This window comes from Pan troglodytes, chromosome 19 (assembly GCF_028858775.2).
Source record: "Pan troglodytes isolate AG18354 chromosome 19, NHGRI_mPanTro3-v2.0_pri, whole genome shotgun sequence".
In the NCBI taxonomy this organism is placed as follows: domain Eukaryota; kingdom Metazoa; phylum Chordata; class Mammalia; order Primates; family Hominidae; genus Pan; species Pan troglodytes.
The window spans coordinates 24,533,766-24,558,394 of record NC_072417.2 but is presented as its reverse complement, the minus strand read 5'-3'; the positions used below and the strand labels follow the sequence as shown (position 1 = coordinate 24,558,394).

General features: G+C 44.7%; 1 long non-coding RNA gene across 2 annotated transcripts; it reads right to left on the bottom strand.

Moving 5' to 3' along the window:
• Window positions 1-1,957: 1,957 nt before the first annotated feature.
• On the bottom strand, window positions 1,958-24,629 carry LOC134808944 (uncharacterized). Of its 2 annotated transcripts, XR_010153221.1 has the most exons (5): window positions 21,191-24,629; window positions 19,630-19,768; window positions 12,435-12,585; window positions 4,389-4,670; window positions 1,958-2,717 (listed from the first exon to the last, which is right to left on the bottom strand). It is a non-coding gene; the product is annotated as an uncharacterized LOC134808944 (long non-coding RNA). The 2 variants fall into 2 exon arrangements; XR_010153222.1 differs by lacking the exon at window positions 12,435-12,585.

The following is a 24,629-nucleotide window of genomic DNA, read 5'->3' as shown; positions in this document are numbered from 1 at the left end:
CCATTTGAATGGGTAAGGAGACACCCATTCCCTCAGCCTGTAGGACTGCCATCCCTCCTCTACATAATCTATCAAATAGTTGAACTCAGACTATTTGGCATTTAGGCTGGAAAAATTTAGCCAATAATATCCTCTTGGAGCCCAGTCAATAACTACACCTGTAATCAGGCGCTGTAACACTACTGCTTTTGGAGCATTACAATCATTCCATACAATAGTTTCAACTGTAAAAGGTTCCCTGGTAGGTTCACTTGAACAGTCTAGCAGTCCTTTTGTTGTATTATGTTTGGTAGTGACGGGAACTCTCCATTCCTCATGAGGATTAAGTTTAACAGTCATGATCTGAAAAGAATTACTACTGAACTCATTATGTACTTGATAAGAATCATTATTAGAGGACCGTACGGTCCATATCCAATTTTGATTAGAGAAAGCTAAGCAGCCAGGTGACATTCCTATGCACAATGGTGGGTATTTAAATCCAATTGACAAATTAAACTGCACACCTTCTTCCTCTGGTTGAGCGGGAAACCCGTCATCATTAGGGACTGGTATAAATGCACTACTATTAGTATACAGGCAGCATTTGCGAAGCTGTTGAATGACCTCATCATTTAGTATAGTTTGATTTGTAATTGCAGGCCATTGTCCCATTCCCAATAACTGGTCAGCTGTAATATTAACAGGAGGATTAGAGCCTTGATTAAGCTGAACTCGATCCTGGACAGCATCAACCCACCAAGTCCTGAATTGTAAATATTGGGATTCAGATAATACTGATTTTGCTAGAATTTCCCAGTCATAAGGCACCAAACGTTTATCCTCTGCTAGAGCTTTTAATGTGGAATGGACAAAGGGGGAGTTGGTGCCGTATTGTTTCACTGATTCTTTGAAATCTTTGAGGAATTTAAAAGAAAAACTTTCCCGTGTAGCAGGGAGTAACTGGACCTGGCCTGGATGAAAAGGATCTGGTTGGACTACTGCCTGGACTGCAGGTATACCTGGAGCTGGCTGCGCTACAGCAGCAAGCATTTATGGTATAGGTTGAGGAGCCTGATTATTTGCCTGAGGAGCCTGATTTTCAGGCTGCGGACCTTGGGGAGCCGTGTGATCAGCCACCTGCTGAGCAGGATCAGCGGGCTGTGGCTAATCCTGTGCCACAGCAACAGGAGCGGCAGGTAATGGGGATGTAGAATAACAGGAAGTTGCTAGGCCTCAGGATGCCCATACTCCCTGGCTTGAGAAATGGCTCTCATAAGAGGAGTGTCATTTTCAGGAATGTATGTAACCTGTTGCTTATGAGCAGCCATGGTGGTGGCAACAGCAGTGGTAACCGGACCAGAAGCCAAAAAGAGATTAGAGTTTTGGGTAGAGGAAGAATCAAGAACCTGTAAGCCAGGATGAGGTGCGATTACCTGCTGGGCAGGTCTTTTAGGGTTGAGAAATCAAGGCTGCTGCAGTAACTGCAGGACAGGCTTCGAGGGAGCCTGATGCACCAAAGGAGAAGCAGAAGTGAGAGATGGATAACCAGGCTGTGGAGGGATAGGGTTAAGGGCCTCATTGCCAGGCCAAACAGGCAGAAGGTTGAGAGCCCTACAGCAGGGCTGAACAGAGACACAGTTGAGAGCCTGTAGGGGCCAGCCCTACAGGGTCTGTGGGTTTTTCTCCCCGTGTGCAGAGACAAGAGATCATAGAAACAAAGACAAAAGACAAAGAGATAAAAGAAAAGACAGCTGGGGCTGGGGGACCACTACCACCAAGACGTGGAGACCAGTAGTGGCCCCAAATGCCAGGCTGCGCTGTTATTTATTGGATACAAGACAAGGGGGCAGGGTAAGGAGTGTTAGCCATCTCCAATGATAGGTAAGGTCACGTGGGTCATGCGTCCACTGGAAAGGGAGCCCTTCCCTGTTTGGCAGCCGAGGCGGAGAGAGAGGAGAGACAGCTTACACCATTATTTCTGCATTTCAGAGACTTTTAATACTTTCAGTAATTCTGCTATTGCTATCTAGAAGGCAGAGCCAGGTGTACAGGATGGAACATGAAAGCAGACCAGGAGCATGACTACTGAAGCACAGCATCACAGGGAGACGGTCAGGCCTCTGGATAACTGCAGGCAGGCCTGACTTATGTCAGGCCCTCCATAAGAGATGGTGGAGTAGAGTCTTCTCTAAACTCCCCCGGGGAAAGGGAGACTCCCTTTCCCGGTCTGCTCAGTAGCAGGTGCTTTTCCTTGGCACTGACGCTACCACTAGACCATGGTCCGCTTGGTACGGGTGTCTTCCCAGACGCTGGCATTACTGCTAGACCAAGGAGCCCTCTGGTGGCCCTGCCTGGGCATAACAAAAGGCTCACACTCTTGTCTTCTTGTCACTTCTCACCATGTCCCCTCAGCTCCTATCTCTGCATGGCCTGCCTTTTTCTAGGTTATGATTGTAGAGTGAGGATTATTATAATATTTGAATAAAGAGTAATTACTACAAACTAATGATTAATGATATTTATATATAATCATATCTATGAGCTATATCTAGTATAACTTGTTATTTTATATATTTTATTACACTGGAACAGCTCGTGCTCTCAGTCTCTTGCCTTGGCACCTGGGTGGCTGCCACCCACATCTCCCCGCTTTTTATTAACTAGGATCACCATTGCCATCATTGCTTGTCGTTGACTTTGGACTTGTCTTCGGATTCCTTGGCGGCATCTGCAGACTAAAAGTAGACAACATAAGCATACCAATATTAATAATGCCAGTGACAACAATGATCCTCTGAGGGGTTTGATCCATTTAAAGGGATTAATATCAGATAATTCTTTAGTTATCCCTTCAAAAATGTCTGAGCCCAGAACAGTGGATAAATGAGCCTGTGAAGCCTCAAAAATTTGTTCTTTAAGTTTTGAAATATCCAAGGTTAAGTTATCATCCCAGGTTTTTAAATGTCTTGAGACCGTTTCCCAGCTATGCTGATCTTTATTATAAGCATAAGGTGTTATACAGTAATCAGAAGTATTCCAATCACATTGTAATTGCATACGGTGTTCCAAATTCATAACTGTATCTCCCAGCCATATTACACTTTGGTGGAGATAATTAATTTGATTAGCTAATTTTTGATCAATTTGAGTCTGAGAATTCCAAAGTCTGGAGGAGTTTTTTTGACATGCGTCAACATATTGAGTGGTTTGAACAGAACTGTGGATCTCAACTCCAGCGGTTGCCGCTGTTGCAGAAACCACAATTAGACCTGCAATGACTACAATAAGAGTAAAAATAAATCACTTTGTTCTTTTCAGGATACCTTTAAGAACTTCATTGACTATGTGTATAGAGGGGGAAGACTCCCATGGATGATGTAAAGAAACTGGTATCCATACCCCCTCCCTAGCTCTTACGAATAGAATACTTGTTGTGGGATTAAAAGTAGCATCAATGCACATGAACAGCTTACAATTATCACAGTCTATATTTTGTGTATTGGGAATGATAATTATATTTCCAACCAACAGCATGTAAGGGGGTTTGACACAGCTCCTGATACATATCACCTGTTCAGACATCAAGGTGATGTTGAATGTGGGTGTTTTGGTATTAGTGGGAGAGAGTTGATAGGTAGCACTCCATATCCTTATTCCTGTCATAGCTGCAGCTAATTTCCATAATTCAGGATGTTCTGGGGTAACAATGGGATGAATCATTTTTGGTCTAGAAGGAACAATGCCTGCGTTCATCCATTTGAATGGGTAAGGAGACACCCATTCTCTCAACCTGTAGGACTGCCATCCGTCCTCTAATATTGTAACAAATAATTGAACTCTGAGCATGTCGTATTCTGGCCGGAGCAATCCCGCCAATAATGGCATTACAATTATTCCATAAAATTGAATTCACCAGAAAAGGTCCCTTTGTAGATTCCTTTGGGCAGTCTGGCAGTCCTTTTGTTTTATTGCTGTTAGTAGTGACCAGAACCCACCATTCCTCTTGTGGATTAATTTAACAGTTAGAAGTTGAAAAGAATTGCTACTGAACACATTATGTACTTGATAAGAATCATTTGTAAAGGACGGTACTGTCCACATCCAATTCTGGTAAGAATAAACAGCCAGGCGACATCCCCGTGCATAGTGGTGGATATTTATAGCCAATTGACAGATTAAAGTGCATACCTTCTTGTTCTGGTTGAGCTGGAAACCTATCATCATTAGGGACTGGCATGAATGCACTATTATTAGTGTAAACTTCTACTGAGGAGTCCATCCAGGAGATAGAGTGAATTAAAGGGGGAAAAGAACATATGCCCAGTAGGTATAATTTTGAGTTGCCCCAACTGGTGGTATACTCACCACTGCACTGACTACCATAAAGGCAGCCAGAATTATATTACCTGTCGTTTTGGGGATTCATTTTTCTCTTAATGATTTTTCTGTTGATGGGATAAGACCTTTATTTGACCCCATGTTGGTGGAGTTAAATGAGTGGTGTTGTAGGTCACACGGCGAGATTTTGTCTCAATGTCGAGGTCATGAAGTTTATGTGTCAGGCGGTGATACTTGCTCTTCGGTTTCAGAGGGGTCTTTGCCTTTTGTTTCTGGGAGTGTTTCTTCTTTGGAGTTATGGTGCAATTTCAGTTGTCGGGAGGGAACCCACACAGGTTGTTGTCCTTTTCCTGGGGAAACACAAGCAAAACCCCTACCCCATGTTACGACAGTGCCTAATTCCCATTTGTTAGTTTTTGCATCCTTCCACCATATGTGCATTCCTTTTTGTGGATCAAATTTATTTCCAGTGAAATGTTGTTCTGCTGCTGTAAAAAGTTGATTTCTTAGTAGGTTTAAGAAATTTCAGTATAAAAGCAGCCAGATTTAACTAACTGAGCATAAGGGGTAGCATCATCCCTCTGTTTTAGTGTCCTGTTTCCGAAGTTGCTCTTTGAGTGTTTTATTGGCTCGTTCCACCAAGGTCTGTCCTTGAGAGTTATAGGGGATGCCAGTTGTGTGAGTAATTGCCCATGTCTGAGTGAACTTTTTAAAAGCAGCACTAGTGTAGCTGGGGCTGTTGTCAGTTTTTAGTTTCTTGGGACAGCCCATAATCGAGAAACATGAAAGTATGTGTCATTTAACATGAGCCATACTTTCCCCTGTTTGACAAGTGGCCCAGACAAAATGAGAAAAAGCATCAATAGTTACATGTATAAAAGACAGCTTGCCAAAAGCAGCATAATGAGTCATGTCCATTTGCCAGAGAGCATTCTGTGAAAGTCCTCTAGTGTTAACTTCTGAAGAAAGTGGATGTAAAATTAACACTTGACAAGTAGGACAGTGATGTACAATGGTTTTAGCTTGTTTCCATGTGAGGGGGAACTTTTTTCAGAGTCCCACAGCATTGACATGGGTTAAAGTATGAAAATTTTCTGCATATGTAAAAACGGGAGCAACTAATGTATCAGCTCTGGCATTTGCTGCCAAGAGAGGTCTGGGGAGGGTTGTGTGACCCCAAATATGAGTAATGTAGGAAGGAGAAGACCTTGATCTGAGTATGGACTGAAACCTTTGGAAAAGAAAAAGTAGGTTATCATCAGGCAGAAATTTGATTCAGGCAGTTTCAATGTTGTGAGCAACATGTACTACATACGCCGAATCAGAAACAATGTTAACTGCTTCAGGGAAATATTCAAGAACAGCCATGATATCAAACAGCTCAGCTCACTGTGCTGAAATAGCTCCTGTGTTAAGAACATGTTCTCTTGGACCCATATATGCTGCTTGGCCATTACAGGAAGCATCAGTAAAAACAGTGGCAGCTTCAGCTAATGGGGTGTTTCTAGTAATGTTAGGCAAAATCCAAGGAGTTTAAGGAACTGAAATAATTTTACATTAGGATAGTGATTATCAATTATATCCGGGAAACCTGCCAAATGTACTTGCCAAGAGATGCAGGTTGCAAAAGCCTGTTGGACATGTAATCGGGTGAGGGGAACAATGATTTTTTTGGGCTCTGTACCCAAAAGATGAAGGAGACGAGAACGAGCCTGACTAATTAAGATAGAAATTTGATCTAAGTAAATAGTAAGTGTCCATAAAGAGCTGTGTGGAAGAAAACACCATTCAATTAAATTATGTCCCTGAATAATGAGTCCTGTTGGTGAATGTTCAGTAGGAAAAATTAGTATTTCAAAAAGTAAATGTGGATTCACTCTGGTAACCTGAGACTGTTCAATGCGTTTTTCTATAAGTTGTAATTCAGAATCCACCTCAGGAGTCAGAGACCTTTTGCTGTGTAAATCAGGATTGCCCCATAACGTTGCAAAAAGATTAGACATAGCATATGCAGGAATGCCTAAGGAGGGATGAATCCAATTAATATCTCCAAGTAATTTTTGGAAATCATTTAGAGTTTTTAAAGAATCTCATCTGAATTGAACTTTTTTGGGCTTAATAATCTTGTCCTGTAGCTGCATTCCTAAATAGTGATAAGGGGAAGAAGTCTGAATTTTTTCTGGAGCGATAACCAAACCAGCTGCTGCAACTGCTTGTTGTACTGCAGAGAAACAAGATATTAATACAGAGCGTGAAGGTGCTGCACAAAGAATATCATCAATGTAATGAATGACATAACATTGGGGAAATTGATCTCTTACTGGCTTTAGTATGGTCCCATAATATTGACAAATAGTAGAGTTATTAAGCATACCTTGAGGTAGGACTTTCCAATGGTAACGTGCTGCAGGAGGGATGTTGTTAAGGGTTGGAACTGTGAAAGCAAATTTTTCAAAGTCTTGAGGGGCCAGAGGAATGTAAAACAAGCAATCTTTAAGGTCAATGATGATAAGTGGCCAATACTTGGGAATCATAGTGGGGGAGGGCAAACCAGGCTGTAATGTCCCCATAGGTTGAAGGACAGCATTTGCTGCCCTAAGATCAGTAAGCATTCTCCACTTACCAGACCTCTTTTGGATAACAAAGGCAGGTGAATTCCAGGGAGAAAAAGAGGGTTTGACCCAATTTTAACTGTTCAAGAACCAAAATATGAAGTGCCTCCAGCTTATTTTTTGGGAGCAGCCACTGATCTACCCAAACCAGTTTCTGAGTTTTCCAAGTCAAAGGGATGGGATCTGGAGACTTGATAGTGACCACTTCTAAAAAGAATAACCAAGTCCTGTAGAATCTGGTTTATGGGTAGGTATAATAGTCTCGGTGATGCCTTGTGCTGATTTTCCTAAGCCCATATCTTGAACAAATCCCATTTTTGTCATAATGTCTTTACTTTGCTGGCTGTAATTGCCTTGTGGAAAAGAAATCTATGTCCCCCATTGATATAAAAGATCTTTTCCCCACAGGTTAACAGGAATGGGTGTAATGAGGGGGCAAATAGTTCCCATTTGTCCTTCAGGGCCCATGCAATGTAAAATTGTGGAGCTTGCATATACTTCTGAAGCGTGACCAACACCAACTAATGCTGTGGACATATGCTCCTTTAGCCAGTGTTGGGGCCATTGATGTAAAGCAATAATAGAAACATCAGCACCTGTATCAATCATTCCCTCAAACTTCCTCCCTTGAATATGCACAGAGCACACAGGATGAGTGTCAGAAATTTTGCTGGCCCAATAAGCCACTTTGCCTTGATAATCTGTGCTACCAAAACCTCTGTTTCTCATACAAGAACTGGATCCTAAAGGAATGTAAGGGAGTATCAGAAGTTGAGCAATGCGGTCCCCAGCTGCCACATTCCAAGGGACTGCAGAGCTAATGACAATATGAATTTCACCTGAATAGTCAGAATCAATTACACCAGTATGTACTTGAGCACCTTTTAAATTTAGACTTGAACGACCAAGTAGCAAACTGACACTGCCAGTCAGTAAGGGACCAAAAACACCTCTAGGAACAGCAATAGGCAGCTATCCAAGCAACAGAGAAATATCTCTGGTACAACAGAGATCTATTGCTGCTGAGCCTGCGGCGGCAGGAGACAAACACTGTACTGAGATTCCTGCTGGGGCTGGGCCATTAGATCCTGTGGCACAAATTGCTGAAGTGGGAATTGGGGTGGAGGTTGAATGGATTGGACTGGAAGCCACCCATCTGGCTGGATGCCAGGGGCTGGGAGTTGAGGAATGTGCCATTGTTTAGAGGGGCCTGCGGCCAGCCCCTCATTCCATTTCCCTGGTTGTTAAGAGACTGTAAAGGATTACCATCAATATCAAATCTCGAATGGCATTGAGCAGCTCAGTGATTTATCTTTTGGCATCGTGGGAATAAAGTAGAAGGTGGGACTTTCTGTTGTTGAAAAATTTGTTGTTGTTGTTGGTAGTGGGGTTGAAAAGAACGGCAACATGTACACTGGGGACAATTTCTTTTAGCATGTCCTGTCTGGCCGCATATAAAGCATTGGCCAGTGAATTGTCCAGGCATTCGAATAGAGGCCATGGCTTGTGCCATGATCATTGCTGTGTGCAGAGTTCCTCCCACACCTTCACAGGCTTTAATGTAGGAGGTGAGTATATCACACACACACACACACCCGTGGAATTTTACCTTTAACAGGGCGAATAGCCACCTGACAATCTGGATTTGCTTGTTCATAAGCCATGAGTTCTACAACAAGTCAATGGCCGTGGCTCAGGGATAGCTTCTTCTGCTGTGTCTTGGAGATGGGCAATAAAGTCTGGGTAGGGTTCATGTTATCCCTGTCTGACTGCCGCAAAGGATGGGCATACTTTGCCATCATCTTGAATCTTTTCCCAAGCATCTAAGCAACATTTCCACAGTTGTTCAATAACCTCATCATTTAGTATAGTTTGGTTTTGAATTGCAGCCCACTGACCCATTCCCAGTAACTGGTCAGCTGTAACGTTAACAGGAGGATTGGAGCCCTGATTAAGATGAATGCGTTCCTGGACAGCATCAACCCACGAAGTCCTGAATTGTAAATATTGGGATTTAGATAAGACTGACTTTGCTAAAATCTCCCAGTCATAGGGCACCAAACGTTTATTTATCTTCTGCTAGGGCTTTTAATGTGGAACGGACAAAAGGAGAGTTGATGCTGTATTGTTTTACTGATTCCTTGAAATCTTTGAGGAATTTAGAAGAAAAACTTTCCCAAGGAGCAGGGCGTAGCTGAACCTGAGCTAGAAGTATGGGGTCAGGTTGAACTACCGTCTGAACTGCTGGAATACCAGGTACTGGCTGTGCCCCAGCGGAAGGCAGTTGTGGAGCCTGATTATTTCCCTGAGCAGCCTGATTGTCCGGCTGAGGGGCTTGATTATCAGGCTGTTGATTTGATGAGCTGCAGGATCAGCCGCCTGCTGAGCAGGATGAATGGGCTGTGGGTGATTTTGTGACCCTGGAGTGGCAGGTACTGGAGGGTGTAAAATTACAAGAAATTACCAGGCACCAGGATCCCCATATTCCCTTGCCTGAACTATAGCCCTCATAAGCGGAGTGTCATTTCCAGGGATGTATGTATTTTGTTGCTTATGAGTGGCAATGGTAGTATTGGCAACAGCAGTAGCGACCAGACGAGGAGCAGAAAAACGGTTGGAATTTTGAAAGAAGGAAGAGTTGAGAACCCGAAGGCCAAGATGAGACCAGATTACCTGCTGAGCAGGTCTTTCATGGGCCTGAAATCCAGGCTGCCATGGCAACTGTGGACCAGGCTTCAAGAGAGCCTGAGGCTTCAAGGGAGCCTGATTAGCAGAAAAGGAACCAGGCTTCAAGGGAGCCTGTGACTCCAAGGGAGTCCGATTAGCAGAAAAGGAACCAGGCATAAGAAAACTAGGCTGTGGAGGGATAGGGCTGAGGGCCTCATTACCGGGCCGAGAACTGAAAGCCTCCTCATCAGGTTGTATAGATATCAGAGCCTCTGTACTCTGGGCTATCGGGCTGCATGGAAACATAATTTAGAGCCCTGCTTTCAGGCCACCTGATCTCATCTGCTATCTGCATGGCTGCAGCATTGAGAGGGTGAGGAAAGGCAGGAGGGTCTGGCTGCAATGGCTGCTGATACATTTCAGCTGTGTTTTGCTAGTTGGGGGAAATAAGTTCATTCAGGTCAGTTAAAAGTTCATCATAAAGTAATAACTGGGGTGCAGTAGGCTCTGGCGTACGTAGTAGCACCAAAGGAATGTCAGAGTGGAAGTCTGCCTGTAAAATTATGGTCTCAATCTGTGCAGTATCCTCAGGGGAAAGAGAACTGAGAACTTCCTCAACCTCATCAGAGGAGAGGAAACAGGGATCAGTCTCTGTATTGTCCTCCTGAGTCTGTAAGGAGTCTAGGACAGCAAACCAAAGCCCAGATTGACCAAATGGTGGGTGGAATAAAATGTCCCCCTTTATGGGCAATTTTGAATTGTCTGCCAATCTCATCCCAATCCTTAAGTTCTAAAGTTCCCTCAGTCAGAAACCAAGGGCAAAGAAGATCTACAACCTCAAACAGTTCAATTAACTTATCAGTAGAAACTTTAACCCTTCCTTCTTTAAGGAGAGTTTTTATAAAATTTAAATAAGCTGAGTACTTAGTACTGGCCTGTCCCATGGTGTCCCCAGGATACTCTGAGTTCTCAAGCTTACCACCAAGCTTGTCGACCGCAATCCTCAGGAATCTTTTGTCAAAATCCTCCACTTAGTCCCATGCTCAAAGTGCAACTTCACACAGCGAGGGAGAGCCCCACATTGGGCGCCAGATGTAGGGGACAGCCCTACAGGGTCTGTGGGTTTTTCTCCCCATGTGTGGAGACGAGAGATCATAGAAATAAAGACACAAGACAAAGAGATAAAAGAAAAGACAGCTGGGCCCAGGGGACCACTACCACCAAGACACAAAGACCGGTAGTGGCTCCGAATGCCAGGCTGTGCTGTTATTTATTGGATACAAGACAAGGGGGAAGGGTAAGGAGTGTGAGCCATCTCCAGTGATTGGTAAGGTCACGTGGGTCACATGTACACTGGAAAGGGGGCCCTTCCCTGTTTGGCAGCCCAGGCGGAGAGAGGAGAGACAGCTTATGCCATTATTTCTGCATTTCAGAGACTTTTAATACTTTCAGTAATTCTCCTACTGCTATCTAGAAGGCAGAGCCAGGTGTACAGGATGGAACATTAAAGTGGACCAGGAGTGTGACCACTGAAGCACAGCATCACAGGGAGATGGTTAGGCCTCCGGATAACTGCAGGTGGGCCTGACTGATGTCAGGCCCTCCACAAGAGGTGGTGGAGTAGAGTCTTCTCTAAACTCCCCCAGGGAAAAGGAGACTCCCTTTCCTGGTCTGCTCAGTAGCGGGTGCTTTTCCTTGGCACTGATGCTACTACTAGACCATGGTCCACTTGGTAACAGGTGTCTTCCCAGATGCTGGTGTTACTGCTAGACCAAGGAGCCCTCTGGTGGCCCTGTCCGGACATAACAGAAGGCTCACACTCTTGTCTACTGGTCACTTCTCACCATGTCCCCTCAGCTCCTACCTCTGTATGGCCTGGTTTTTTCTAGGTTATGATTGTAGTGCAAGGATTATAATATTGGGATAAAGAGTAATTACTACAAACTAATGATTAATATGTACATATAATCATATCTATGATTAATATGTACATATAATCATATCTATGATTTATATGTAGTATAACTCTTGTTATTATATATATCTTATTACACTGGAATAGCTCGTGCTCTCAGTCTCTTGCCTCGGCACTTGGGTGGCTCGCTGCCCACAAAAGCCTCATTACCAGGCCAAACAGGCAGAAGGTTGAGAGCCCCACAGCAGGGCTGAACAGAGACAGAGTTTAGGGCCTCATTGCTGGGCTGAACAGGCAGAAGGTTGAGAGCCCTACAGCAGGGCTGAGGAAAGACAGGAGGGTCTGGCCAAGATAGCTGTTGATGATATATTTCGGTTGGAGTTTGCTGGTTTGGGGAAAGATCATTTTAAAGGTCATCAAAAAGTGATAATGGAGGCATGGTAGGCTCTGGTGTAGGTGGTGGGGCCAAAGGAATGTCAGAATGGAGGTCCGTCTGCAGAATCACGGCCTCAATCTGTGCAGTATCCTCAGGGGAAAGAGAACTGAGGACTTCCTCAACCTCCTTGGAGGAGAGGAAAGAGGGACCAGCCTCCATGTTGTCCTCCTGAGGATGCGAGGAGTCTAGGACAGAGTGAACCAAAGCCCAGATTAAGCAAATGTGGGCAGAATAATATGTTCCCCTTTATGAACAATTTTAAATTGTCAGCCAATTTCGTCCCAAAGTTTGAGTTCTAAATTTCCCTCAGTAGGAAACCAAGGGTAAAGGAGATCTACAACCTCAAACAGTTCAATTAACTTATCAGTAGAGACTTTTACACCTCTTTCTTTAAGGAGAGTTTTTATAAAGTTCAAATAAGCCAAGCACTTGGTACTGGCCTGTCCCATGGTGTCCCCGGGATTCTCTGAGTGTCCAAGCTTACCACCAAGCTTATTGACTGCAATCCTCAGGAATCTGTCATTGGTAGTCCTCCGCTGAGTTCCACGCTCAAGGCGCACCTTCACACAGTGAGAGAGAAGTCCTCATTGGGCGCCAGACGTAAGGTCCAGCCCTACAGGGCCTGTGGGTTTTCTCTTCATGTGTGGAGACAAGAGATCATAGGAAAATAAGACACAAGACAAAGAGAGTAAGAAAGACAGCTGGGCCCAGGGGGCCACTACCACCAATGCATGGAGTCCGGTAGTGGCCCAGAATGCCTGGATGCATTGCTATTTATTGTATACAAGGCAAAGGGGCAGGGTAAGGAGAGTGAGTGATCCCAAGTGATTGATAAGGTCAAGCAAGTCGCTTGTCCACGTGACAGGCAGCCTTTCCCTTTGTGGTAGCCAAAGCAGAGAGGGAGGACAGCATACGTCAGCATTTTTTCTATGCACTTATCAGAATGATCAAAGACGTTAGTACTTTTACTAATTCTGCTACTGCTATCTTCTAAGAACTTAAAAGGAGGAGCCAGGTGTACAGGCGGAATGTGAAAGTGAACAAGGAGCATGACCACTGAAGCACAGCATCACAGGGAGACGTTTAAGCCTCCAGATGACTACGGGCAGGCCTGGCTACTGTCCGACCTCCCACAAGAGCTGGTGGAGTAGAGTGTTCTCTAACTCCCCCAAGGAAAGGGAAACTCCCTTTCCTGGTCTGCTAAGTAATGGGTGCCGCCTTCCCATGCACTGGCACTACTGCTAGACCAAGGTCTGCTAAATAACGGGTGCCTTCCCAGGCACTGGCACTACCACTAAACCAAGGAGCCCTCAAGCAGCCCTTATTTGGGTGTGACAGAGGGCTCATACTCTTGTCTTCTGGTCACCTCTCACAGTGTCCCTTCAGCTCCTGACTCTGTATGGCCTGGTTTTTCCTCAGTTAAAATAACAAAGATTAATACTAAAAACTAATAATTGATAATATCCATATATAATCTCTATATCCTATGTCTAATATAACTTTCTTTTATCCTATTTTCTTTATTATATTGGAAGAGCTTATGCCTTCAGTCTCTTTCCTCGGCACCTGGGTGGCTTTCTGCCCACACTGACTGAGCCAAGTGAATGGAAAGTAAGTCACACTCTGGTAATATACACGTGGTAAATGTGAATGCAGTGATCTTGATACCATATCTACTGAGCCACGTGAATCAAAAAATAGACTCAGCAGAGTGATGTTCATGCGGTAACTGGAAGTCAATCATCTTCATACCACATCTAACTGAGTCAAGTGAATCGAAAATTAGTCAGACTCTGGAGAGCAAAGTACATGTCATAAATTTAAATGACAGGCTCTTTATACCCCTCTGACTGAGCCAGGTGAATTGAAATGTAGTTAGACTCTGTATAGTGACGTACATGTGACGAATATGAATGCAGTGATATTCATACCGCATCTGACTAAGCCAAGTGAATTGAAAAGTGGTAAGACTCCTAATAGTGACATACACGCCATGACATTGAAGGCAGCAATCTTCATACTGCATGTGAGTGAGCCAAGTGAATCAAAAAGAAGTCAGACTCTAGATAGTAACGTACACACAGAAAACTTGAATGCAGCAATCATGTTACAGGAAAGGGGCCCCAATCCAGACCCCAAGAGAGGGTTCTTGAATCTCACACAAGAAAGAATTCAGGATGAGCCCGCAGTGCAAAGTAAATGCAAGTTTTTTAAGAAGGCAAAGTGGTGAAAAAACAGCTACTCCATAGACAGAATAGGACATTCACAAAAGTAAGAGGAGGAACACATCTATCCTAGGTACAATGCTTGTATATTTGGGGAGATGTGCTCTGCTACAAGGGTTTGTGATAAAAGATTAATGTTCTCAATTACTGTATTTTGCAAGAACCGATATTATCATCTTTGAAGCAAAATTAGGAATGCCTTTGTTCTCCAGATATCGAGATGTCTGGACATTGCCACGTTTGGGTCTGTTTAGTAAACATTATTAATTTGTTCCCTTAGCCATAAACATCTAGAGGCTAGGAATGCCTGACTTTCTCAGAATCCAGCCCAGAAAGTCCCAGCCTCATTTTCCTAGCCCTCCCTCAAAATGGAGTCGCTTTGGTTCAAACGCCTCAGACATATCTCCCCACTCCCTTTACAAGAGGACCCTTAATCCTAAGGGTTGCAGCAAGATGAAGATCTGTCTTGTGTAACTTCTTCAGGCTGAATTGGGGCAATGATATTGCTGCCTAACTATTACAGTCTCTTGCATTTGGGATAGAGAAAAGCTCAGAGAGCGTTGATATGGTAAATGTCATTCATAACTCTGAGTTCTGATGAAAGGTGATATCTGGAAGATTAGTAAGTGTCCAATTTAAAAAAGCATTGAGTGAGCTTGTCTTGCATTCCTACACAAAGAGCTCAACCACAATATTTTCCACAGCAGCAAAGCAAAGTAAGTAAAATTGTTCCAAGTAAACTAAACAGGAAGTCTTTCCAAGAACTAGGCAGTTGTTGAAACCAAGCCGATATAGGGTCGATTGACAGCACGCCAATGGCAGAGATATGAGTGTCTAAAGCTTTCATAGCCTGGGTAATAGTATGTGAATAGTCAAAAACATACACACAACATTCGATTTTGATCAAAGCACATGTTTCCCCTTGGGCTGCTGCTAAAATGTCCACATACCCAGCAGTTTATCTGATTATGTAGAGAGGCTAAAGTCTATGCCCACTCAATAAATAAGTTAATCTCTGCATGATTCCAACTTCTACCCAAAAGTAGAATCCCAATCCATATCTTTAGGTTACCCATCTCTTTCATTTCTTCTGAACAGGAGTCGGAGGTCACTGCTTGGCTCACAGGAATAAACGGGATCAGTCTGTGTTCCACCAGATTGTGGGACTTCATAAGAGACAGGTTTCATTCGAGATAAGTGGACCCAGCTGTTTATTCCCAGAAGTTTAACTATATAGCTGGCATACTGAGGAGAACTTGATAGGGTCCCTTCCATTTTGGGGAAAGTTGATCTTCTGGGAATAGTTCCAAGTTTCTAACAGGACTCAATCTCCTGGCTGGGTTGTAACAAGAGTCTCTTTCTTAGTGGGGGAAGGGAGTCTTTGGTTTCCATATTTAAGGAGTGCATTTTGCATTTGTTCTAAGTTGATCACATAATTCTGTAGCTTGAAAGTATCTATGTCTATTAGGAGGTCTGTAGTTAAGAAAGGCCTTCCATACATAATTTCAAAACTGGTGAGCCATAGATTTCCCTTAGGAGCCACTCAAACACGTAATAAGGCTATAGGTAATAAAGACAGCCAGGTTTCTGATATCTCCTGGCATAGTTTAGCAAGAGTCCTTTTTAGAGCTTGATTAGCTCTTTCTACTTTCCCTGAAGACTGTGGCCTCCTTGCCAAGTGAAGGCGGTACTGAATTCCTAGGGCTGAAGATATGTTTTGGGTAATTGTCACTGTGAAACATGGCCAATGATTGCTCTGTAAACTCTTAGGCAGACCAAATCTAAGACTTATTTCCTTTAACAGGAGTTTAGAAACTTCAATTGCCTTTTCAGGCCAGGTAGGAAAAGCCTGAACCAACAAGTAAAGGTGTTAATGACTAATAATAAATATTTCAACCCTTTACATAGGGGCATCTGAGTATAGTCTATTTGTCAGTCTTCAACAAGGTACATTCCCCTATGCTAAACAGGACTTATTAGGGGTGGAGGTAAAGATTGGTTATTTGGGTTATTCCGGGCACATAGGTCACAGGCCTGAGTTACCTGCTTTACCATTTTAAGTAAGTCTTTTCCTACAAAAAGCCTGGGCATTAATTAAAACAGGGAATCTCTTTCCAGATGAGTAGAGAGAGTCATGCAAATACTTAGCTATTTCCCACTGATTAGCACCTGGTAGTAACAGCTTGTTGTCATTGATAAGCCAGCCAGAAGGATCTTGAATTAAACCCTGACCTTTAGCCCATTCTTGTTCCTCCTCAGTATACCCAGGTTCTGTCATTACCATGGCTGAGGGCACTAACATGCCGACAGGTCCAACTAGCTCCTTTAATGCTGCTGTCTTAGCAGCTGCATCTGCAAAGGAGTTTCCCTTAGCCGCACTAGAGTCTCCTTTTTGATGTCCTCTGCAATGGATTAGAGCTACTTCCTTGGGCAGCAAAACAGCATCCAATAGATTCCGAATTTCTAAGTGATGTTTTATAGGGGGACCCTTAGCAGCTGGAAGGCCCTGTTCCTTCCAGACGGCAGCATGAGCATGAAGTGCCAGAAAGGCATACTTAGAATCAGTATTGTGGGGAAAAGCAAGAGAGATCAGATTGTTACTGTGTCTGTGTAGAAAGAAGTAGACATAGGAGACTCCATTTTGTTATGTACTAAGAAAAATTCTTCTGCCTTGAGATTCTGTGACCTTACCCCCAACCCCGTGCTCTCTGAAACATGTGCTGTGTCAACTCAGAGTTGAACGGATTAAGGGTGGTGCAAGATGTGCTTTGTTAAACAGATGCTTGAAGGCAGCATGCTCCTTAAGAGTCATCACCACTCCCTAATCTCAAGTACCCAGGGACACAAAAACTGCGGAAGGCCGCAGGGACCTCTGCCTAGGAAAGCCAGGTATTGTCCAAGGTTTCTCCCCATGTGATAGTCTGAAATATGGCCTCGTGGGAAGGGAACGACCTGACCATCCCCCAGCCTGACACCCGTAAAGGGTCTGTGCTGAGGAGGATTAATAAAAGAGGAAGGAATGCCTCTTGCAGTTGAGACAAGAGGAAGGCATCTGTCTCCTGCCTGTCCCTGGACAAAGGAATGTCTCGGTATAAAACCCGATTGTATGCTCCATCTACTGAGATAGGGAAAAACCGCCTTAGGGCTGGAGGTGGGACCTGCGGGCAGCAATACTGCTTTGTAAAGCATTGAGATGTTTATGTGTATGCATATCTAAAAGCACAGCACTTAATCCTTTACATTGTCTATGATGCAAAGACCTTTGTTCACGTGTTTGTCTGCTGACCATCTCCCCACAATTGTCTTGTGACCCTGACACATCCCCCTCTTCGAGAAACACCCATAAATGATCAATAAATACTAAGGGAACTCAGAGGCTGGCGGGATCCTCCATAGGCTGAATGCTGGTCCCCCGGGTCCCCTTATTTCTTTCTCTATACTTTGTCCCTGTGTCTTTTTCTTTCCTAAGTCTCTCGTTCCACCTTACGAGAAACACCCACAGGTGTGGAGGGGCAACCCACCCCTACAAGTATAAATGTTAATTCTTAAGTCCTTTCCCAATTGCAGGGCTCTATTAGGAGCTTTTAATTCAGGCCAGGCGCGGTGGCTCCTGCCTGTAATCCCAGAACTTTGGGTGGCTGAGGTGGGTGGATCACCTGAGGTTGGGAGTTCAAGACCAGCCTGACCAACATGGAGACACCCCCATCTCCAATAAAAAAATACAAAATTAGCCGGGTGTGGTGGTGCATGCCTGTAATCCCAGCTACTCGGAAGGCTGAGGCAGGAGAATTGCTTGAACCTGGGAGGTGGAGGTTGCAGTGAGCTGAGATTGTGCCATTGCACTCCAGCCTGGGCAACAAGAGCAAAACGCCATCTCAAAAAATAAATAAATAAATAAATAAATAAAGCTGTTAATTCTCCCTTTTGAGCTGATGTAGAAGCTGGTAAGGCCTGAGATTCAATTGCCTCGTGTTTACTGACAACAGCACACCCAGCTTTTCTGTTTCCCTGGTGCACAAAGCTGTGGGGAAAAGAAAGATCAGATTGTTACTGTGTCCGTGAAGAAAGAGGTAGACATAGGAGACTCCATTTTGTTCTGTACTAAGACAAATTCTTCTGCCTTGAGATGCTGTTAATCTATAACCTTACCCCCAACCCCGTGCTCTCTGAAACATGTGCTGTGTCAACTCAGGGTTAAATGGATTAAGGGCGGTGCAAGATGTGCTTTGTTAAACAGATGCTTGAAGGCAGCATGCTCCTTAAGAGTCATCACCACTCCCTAATCTCCAGTACCCAGGGACACAAACACTGCAGAAGGCCTCAGGGACCTCTGCCTAGGAAAGCCAGGTATTGTCCAAGGTTTCTCCCCATGTGATAGTCTGAAATATGGCCTCGTGGGAAGGGAAAGACCTGACCATCCCCCAGCCCGACACCCGTAAAGGGTCTGTGCTGAGGAGGATTAGTATAAGAGGAAGGCATGCCTCTTTGCAGTTGAGACAAGAGGAAGGCATCTGTCTCCTGCCCGCCCCTGGGCAATGGAATGTCTCGGTATAAAACCCGATTGTATGTTCCATCTACTGAGATAGGGGAAAACCGCCTTAGGGCTGGAGGCGGGACATGCGGGCAACAATACTGCATTGAGATGTTTATGTGTATGCATATCTAAAGCACAGCACTTAATTCTTTACCTTGTCTATGATGCAGAGACTTTTGTTCACGTGTTTATCTGCTGACCTTCTCTCCACTATTATCCTATGACCCTGCCACATCCCCCTCTCTGAGAAACACCCAAAAATGATCAATAAATACTAAGGGAACTCTGAGGCTGGCGGGATCCTCCATATGCTGAACGCTGGTTCCCTGGGTCCCCTTATTTCTTTCTCTATACTTTGTCTCTGTGTCTTTTTCTTTTCCAAGTCTCTCGTTCCAGCTAACGAGAAACACCCACAGGTGTGGAGGGGCAACCCACCCCTTCACAAAGCTATTTCCATCTGTAAACCATTCTACTTTGGGATTATCTAGAGGCTCATCTTTTAAATGTGGACGGCTGGAGTAAACTTGCTCCATAACTTGTATCCAAGAATGATCTGGGGTGCCTGTGGGTTCAGGCAAGTAGGTAGCTGGATTAAAATCTGGCATACTTTAAGTGTTATATCAGGAGCATCTAGCAACAAAGCCTGGTATTTATTCACAGGAAAGGAGAAGAAGCAATTTCTGTCTGCCTTGTCATTTCCAAAACATACTACTGTTTGCAGCTGAGTTAATAAATCCCTTCCCAACAAGGGTGGGGCATTCAGGAGAAAACCAAAGTCCCTGAAGAGCAGCTTAAAGGATAGGTAAAATGGCATCTATGGGCCTGTCTATCCCCTTGACCATACAGTTTTGGGATGACAGAGGCCCATTATAATGGGTCAAAACAGAGTAAGCATTCTAGAAGGAAGTTAATATTATTACCTGTCATGTCAAGGGTTAGCTGAGGCTTCTCAGAAGATATGGCTAGTTGTCCGATGGGAGGTGTAGTGGAAGGTCTCGGGCCCCGTCACTCTTGGGCTTGCCTGGTTATTTTGGCATCTGGTTTGGGTGCAGATGGCTGCTGTAAGGTACATGGATGTGCTTTGGTCAAGGAATAGCCCGAGGCAGATAGCCAGGCCTGCATGACTCAGTGAGACTGCTGCACAGGCACTCACCTCCACTTGTTATATAACCTGTTTGTGTAAGCTCATACTTGGCTCTACACCACTACTGTCTGTAAAAGGAATAACTGCCCTGCTGACACTGTGCACGGGGACTCAACATGGCTCAGCATGGCTCTTGTGCAGGCACTGGTGCCCAGAAAGAGAGTGAAGCTACTGACCCCTGTAAGGGAGAATGACTGTCTGGCAGGTGGATAGAGGGGAGCCAGGACATGGCTCAGCTTGTGCCCAGAGAGAAAGGTTGAGCTACTGATCTTAGAGGTGGCCTTGCAGACCAGTTGTGCAGCTGTGAGTGGGAGCTAGCTGCTGAGAGGATCCAGAGTCAGAGCAGACAGCCAAGATAAACGCGAACAGTATAAAAGAGCTAGTGTGAGAGAACTGCTGATGAGAGAGCTGCTGAATAAAACTACATTTCACCTGTCTACAGCCCCCCGAATGTTCTTTCAGCTATTCATCTACCCATCCACTCCTCTCAGACCTCACCATGGGCTGCACCCTAACCCTGAGCATGACATTTGTCATAGTCACGGCCCTGGACCTAACAGCTCCCTTTGGAGGAAGACTGGGCAATCCCTCTTCCAATGACCAGTTTCCTTACAGTGTGCACACTGACTCATGCCCAAAACACGCTGACTTGGACATCCAGCTTTGGGCTTCCCACATTTCAGCTTCCCTTGTTCACTCCAAGAGCCAGGAAAGAAACTCTATGTAGGAGGTGAGCTTAAAGCTGCAGCCAAGAGCTGCACCTTGTGGGAGGTCCTTCTTGCTCCTCTTTCTGCTTCCTGTGCTTTGTCCCCATTATTAAAAACTAAAAATGTCATATCCAAAAGCTGTTTAATAGGAGTCAAGGGACACATAGTCACATAGCGGGTTTTTTTTTTTTTTTTTTTTTTAGACACAGTCTCGCTCTGTCACCCAGGCTGGAGTGCAATAGCGTGATCTGGGCTCACTGCAACTTCCACCTCATGGGTTCAAGCAATTCTCCTGCCTCAGCCTCCCAAGGAGGTGAGATTACAGGCACTTGTCACCATCCCCAGCTAATTTTTGTATTTTTAGTAGAGAAGGGGTTTCACCATGCTGGCCAGGCTGGTCTTGAACTCCTGACCTCAAGTGATCCACCCCCTTCAGCCTCCCAAAGTGCTGGGATTACAGGCTTGAGCCACCACGCCCAGCTCCCATAGCTGCTTTTTGTAGTTTCCTGGGGATATCAGGGGCAGACTGGGTCATAAAATGTCCTCCCAAAAGGGTTTGTCTCTCCTTTGAGGCAGGATCAGTGATATTATACTTCCCGATTGCTTCAACTAAATGCCCTTGAAACAAACCTGGATTCTCATCTTTATCCTGAGAATCTTCCTTAACCTGTTCATAGATAACAGGCTTTTTCATACATTTCTTCATCCCTTCCAACGAACAAGTGACCATATGATCTCTCCTCCCCAAGTCCTCACTGCGCCTTTGATAATTCCACTCTGCATCTTGCTCTGGAACTGCTATACTTCCTGCCTGATACATAGTATGGTACGGGTTGCGAGCCAATACCTCATCTGCATGGGTCCTAGCTGTCCCCAAAATGCATTGTTTCTCCTCCACTGTACAACACAGAGACAACAAAACATGCAGATCCTCCCAAGTTAAACTATAGGTCAGAGTTGATTTCTCAAACTCATCTATAAATTTTCCTGGATCTTCAGAGAAATGACCAACCTTCTCTATATATAGGGTCAAACCAGACGGAGAAAAGGGAACATGTACTCTCACAGTGCCCTCTTCCCGATTTGCCACCTAAGTGGACAAAGATTTCCCTTTGGAGGTTGATAGCAGGCTGCACTATAAGTAGTACTCGGTGGGCTAAGTTCTTTGTGGGAATGGTGGGTACAGAGTGGGACTAGCTGGGTAAGGAGAAGGGACGAAGGGTTCTCAAGAACTTTCAGGTGGACTACAGGGAGAAAGAACTGACACATACGAACCTTCAGAGATGACAGAAAGGGGTTCCGCTCCACCCAAAAATGCCTGCTGAACCACAGCAGGGCTTGCATTAAAGGATCGCCTGGTACGTCTAGATCTTTTTCTTCTTTTCCTCTCATCAAACATGATTCACATTATCCAAATAACGTAAGTGAGCTGAGCTATGAATCTTAGATAAACCACAACATGGACTTTGAAAAAAATGTCGAATAAGGCAAAATAAATGAAGAGGATTTAGATGGGAACAACCAGAGTAACCAATAACAGTAGTGAGGATTGGAAAAGCAAAGCAAACACGGTTTGCCCGAATCCAAGAAAAGAAAGATTTTTGATTTTCTTTTGAGACAGAGTTTCGCTCTGTTGAGAAGACTGCTGGAGTGCAGTGGTGCAATCTCGGCTAACTGCAAACTCTGACTCCTAGATTAAAGTGATTCTCCTGACTCAGCATCCCAAGAAGCTGGGATTACAGATGTCTGCCACCACACCCGGGTAATGTTTGTATTTTTAGTAGAGACGGGGTTTCACCACGTTGGCCAGGATGGTCTCGAACTCCTGATTTCAGGTGATCTGCCTCCCTCGGCCTCCCAAAGTGCTGGGATTACAGGTGTGAGCCACCGCGCTTAGCTACAAAGGAGTTTTTTTAGTGTGCAAAACCAAACAAAACAGCAAGGAGAAAAGTCCCCCGATTTCCACCCTAGTGCTTCTCAATCACACTCAGCACAGCAGCAACAAAACACAACCACATCTATCGAATCTTATTGCTCACAGCTGTTAAATATCAAATCTCAATCAGCAATTTTAGAGACGGATCCTCCAATGCTTTTGGTTCCCAGTGTTTCACAAGCAAACGGACAGAAATCGGGAGGGACACAGGAGAAGAATCAGTTAAAATCCCTAAGATCAGTTAAATGAAGTCTCCTGAAAATGACACTGAAACGGAGACAGCAACCAAGACAAGGAGGACGAGGCAGATTAATACAAAGAGCATAGCCTGCGGTGTCAAACCTGTTTTTTAGCCAAGAGGGACTTCACTGAGAGGGACCTCTAACCCCCTAAATCTTAGAAGGGGCTCTAACCCTCCTCGATCCGGCCTGTAACCCGAGGTCGGTCAAGCGTCCTTGCCTTTTATTAAGAGGGGCCTCTAACCCACTCTCTTTTAGGAAAGACTCTAACTCCATTAAGTTGGGCCTCTAACCCAATCCCATTCTTTACCCGGGCACTCCACCACTTACCCAAAGTCAGTCTACTGACTACTGCAGTGCTGCAGTCTACTTCCTTTGGGTTGGGGGAGTTTCTTCAGTATCGTCCCTTCCGTCATTCGCCAGAAATATGTTATAGGACCCCAACACTTCCCCAAAGCACTATAGTCCCATCTGTGGTGGCCAGAAATACGTCACAGGAAAAGGGCTCCGATCCAGACCCAAAGAGAGGGTTCTTGGGTCTCGCGCAAGAAATAACTCAGGGCGAGTCCGCGGTGCAAAATAAAAGCAAGTTTATTAAGAAAGTAAAGTGGTGAAAGAACAGCTACTCCACAGACAGAGAATGGCGTTCCCGAAACTAAGAGAAGGAACGTATCCGCCCTAGGTACAATGCTTGTACACATGGGGAGAGGTGCTCTGCTATAAGGGTTTGTGATAAAGAATTAACTTTACTTATTACATTTTGCAAGAATCCCTATTACTACCTTTAAAGCAAAATTAGGAACGCCTTTGTTCTCCAGATATCCAGCTATCTGGACACTCGGGTCTCTTCAGTAAACATTAATTTGTTCCCTTAAGCGTAAGCATCTGAAAGCTAGGAATATCCTTCTGAGAATGCAGGCCCGTAAGTCCCGGCCTCATTTTTCTAGCCCTCACTCAAAATGGGGTCGCTTCAGGTTCCAACGCCTCTGACAGTCATACTACATATGACTCAGCCACGTCAATGGAAAAAGTAGACTGGATAGTGATGTACCCGCAGAAAACGAATGCAACAATCTGTCATACAGATCTGACGGCAGTCAGATTCTGCAGTGAAGTAGAGGCGGTAAACTTGAATGCAACCATCTTCATACCGCATCCCACAAAGCCACGTAAATCCAAAAGCAGTCCGACTCTGGATAGTGAAACACATGCGGTAAACTTGAATGGAAAGATGTTTATACTGCCTCGGATAGAGACACGTAAATGAAAAAGCAGTCCCACTTGGGATAGTGAAGTATGGGCGCTCAACTTAAATAGGACCGTCCGCATATCGTACGTGAGTGAAGCAAGTAATAGCAAAGGGCAGTTAGATTACGGAGACCGATGGCGACTGAAGTGAGTGCAGTAACCTTTAACTCAATGAACATCACGACGCAACCAAGTGAAACCGAAAGCAACTAAGCGCTCCAAAGCACGCCCGGCCAGCTCAAAAACTACGGCGCTGATGGACCCCAGTGATCCGACGTAAAGGTGCAAACGTAAAGCTCACGCGGCCAATTTAAAAGCAGCGGCGCTGATAGGCCCCGACGAACCGACGTGAACACGTAGAAGTAAGGTATGCGCGATGAGCTTAAATAGGCGAGTACTGACAGACCGTGAAAACCGGATTTCAGCGTGTAAACGCAACACACAACCTACGAGGTCAGTAACAACGGTCCCAACCGATGCAAACGGCCCAATGCAAACACGTCGAGAATCTCCCGTTAGCGACAGTAACATACGCTAAGCGCCCAACGCGAACAAAACTCCAGCTTGGAAAACTACACCTTCAAACCTTTCCAGCCATCAAGGGCCAAAACCACCACAAGCCTCCCACGGTATCAACGCTGCTTTC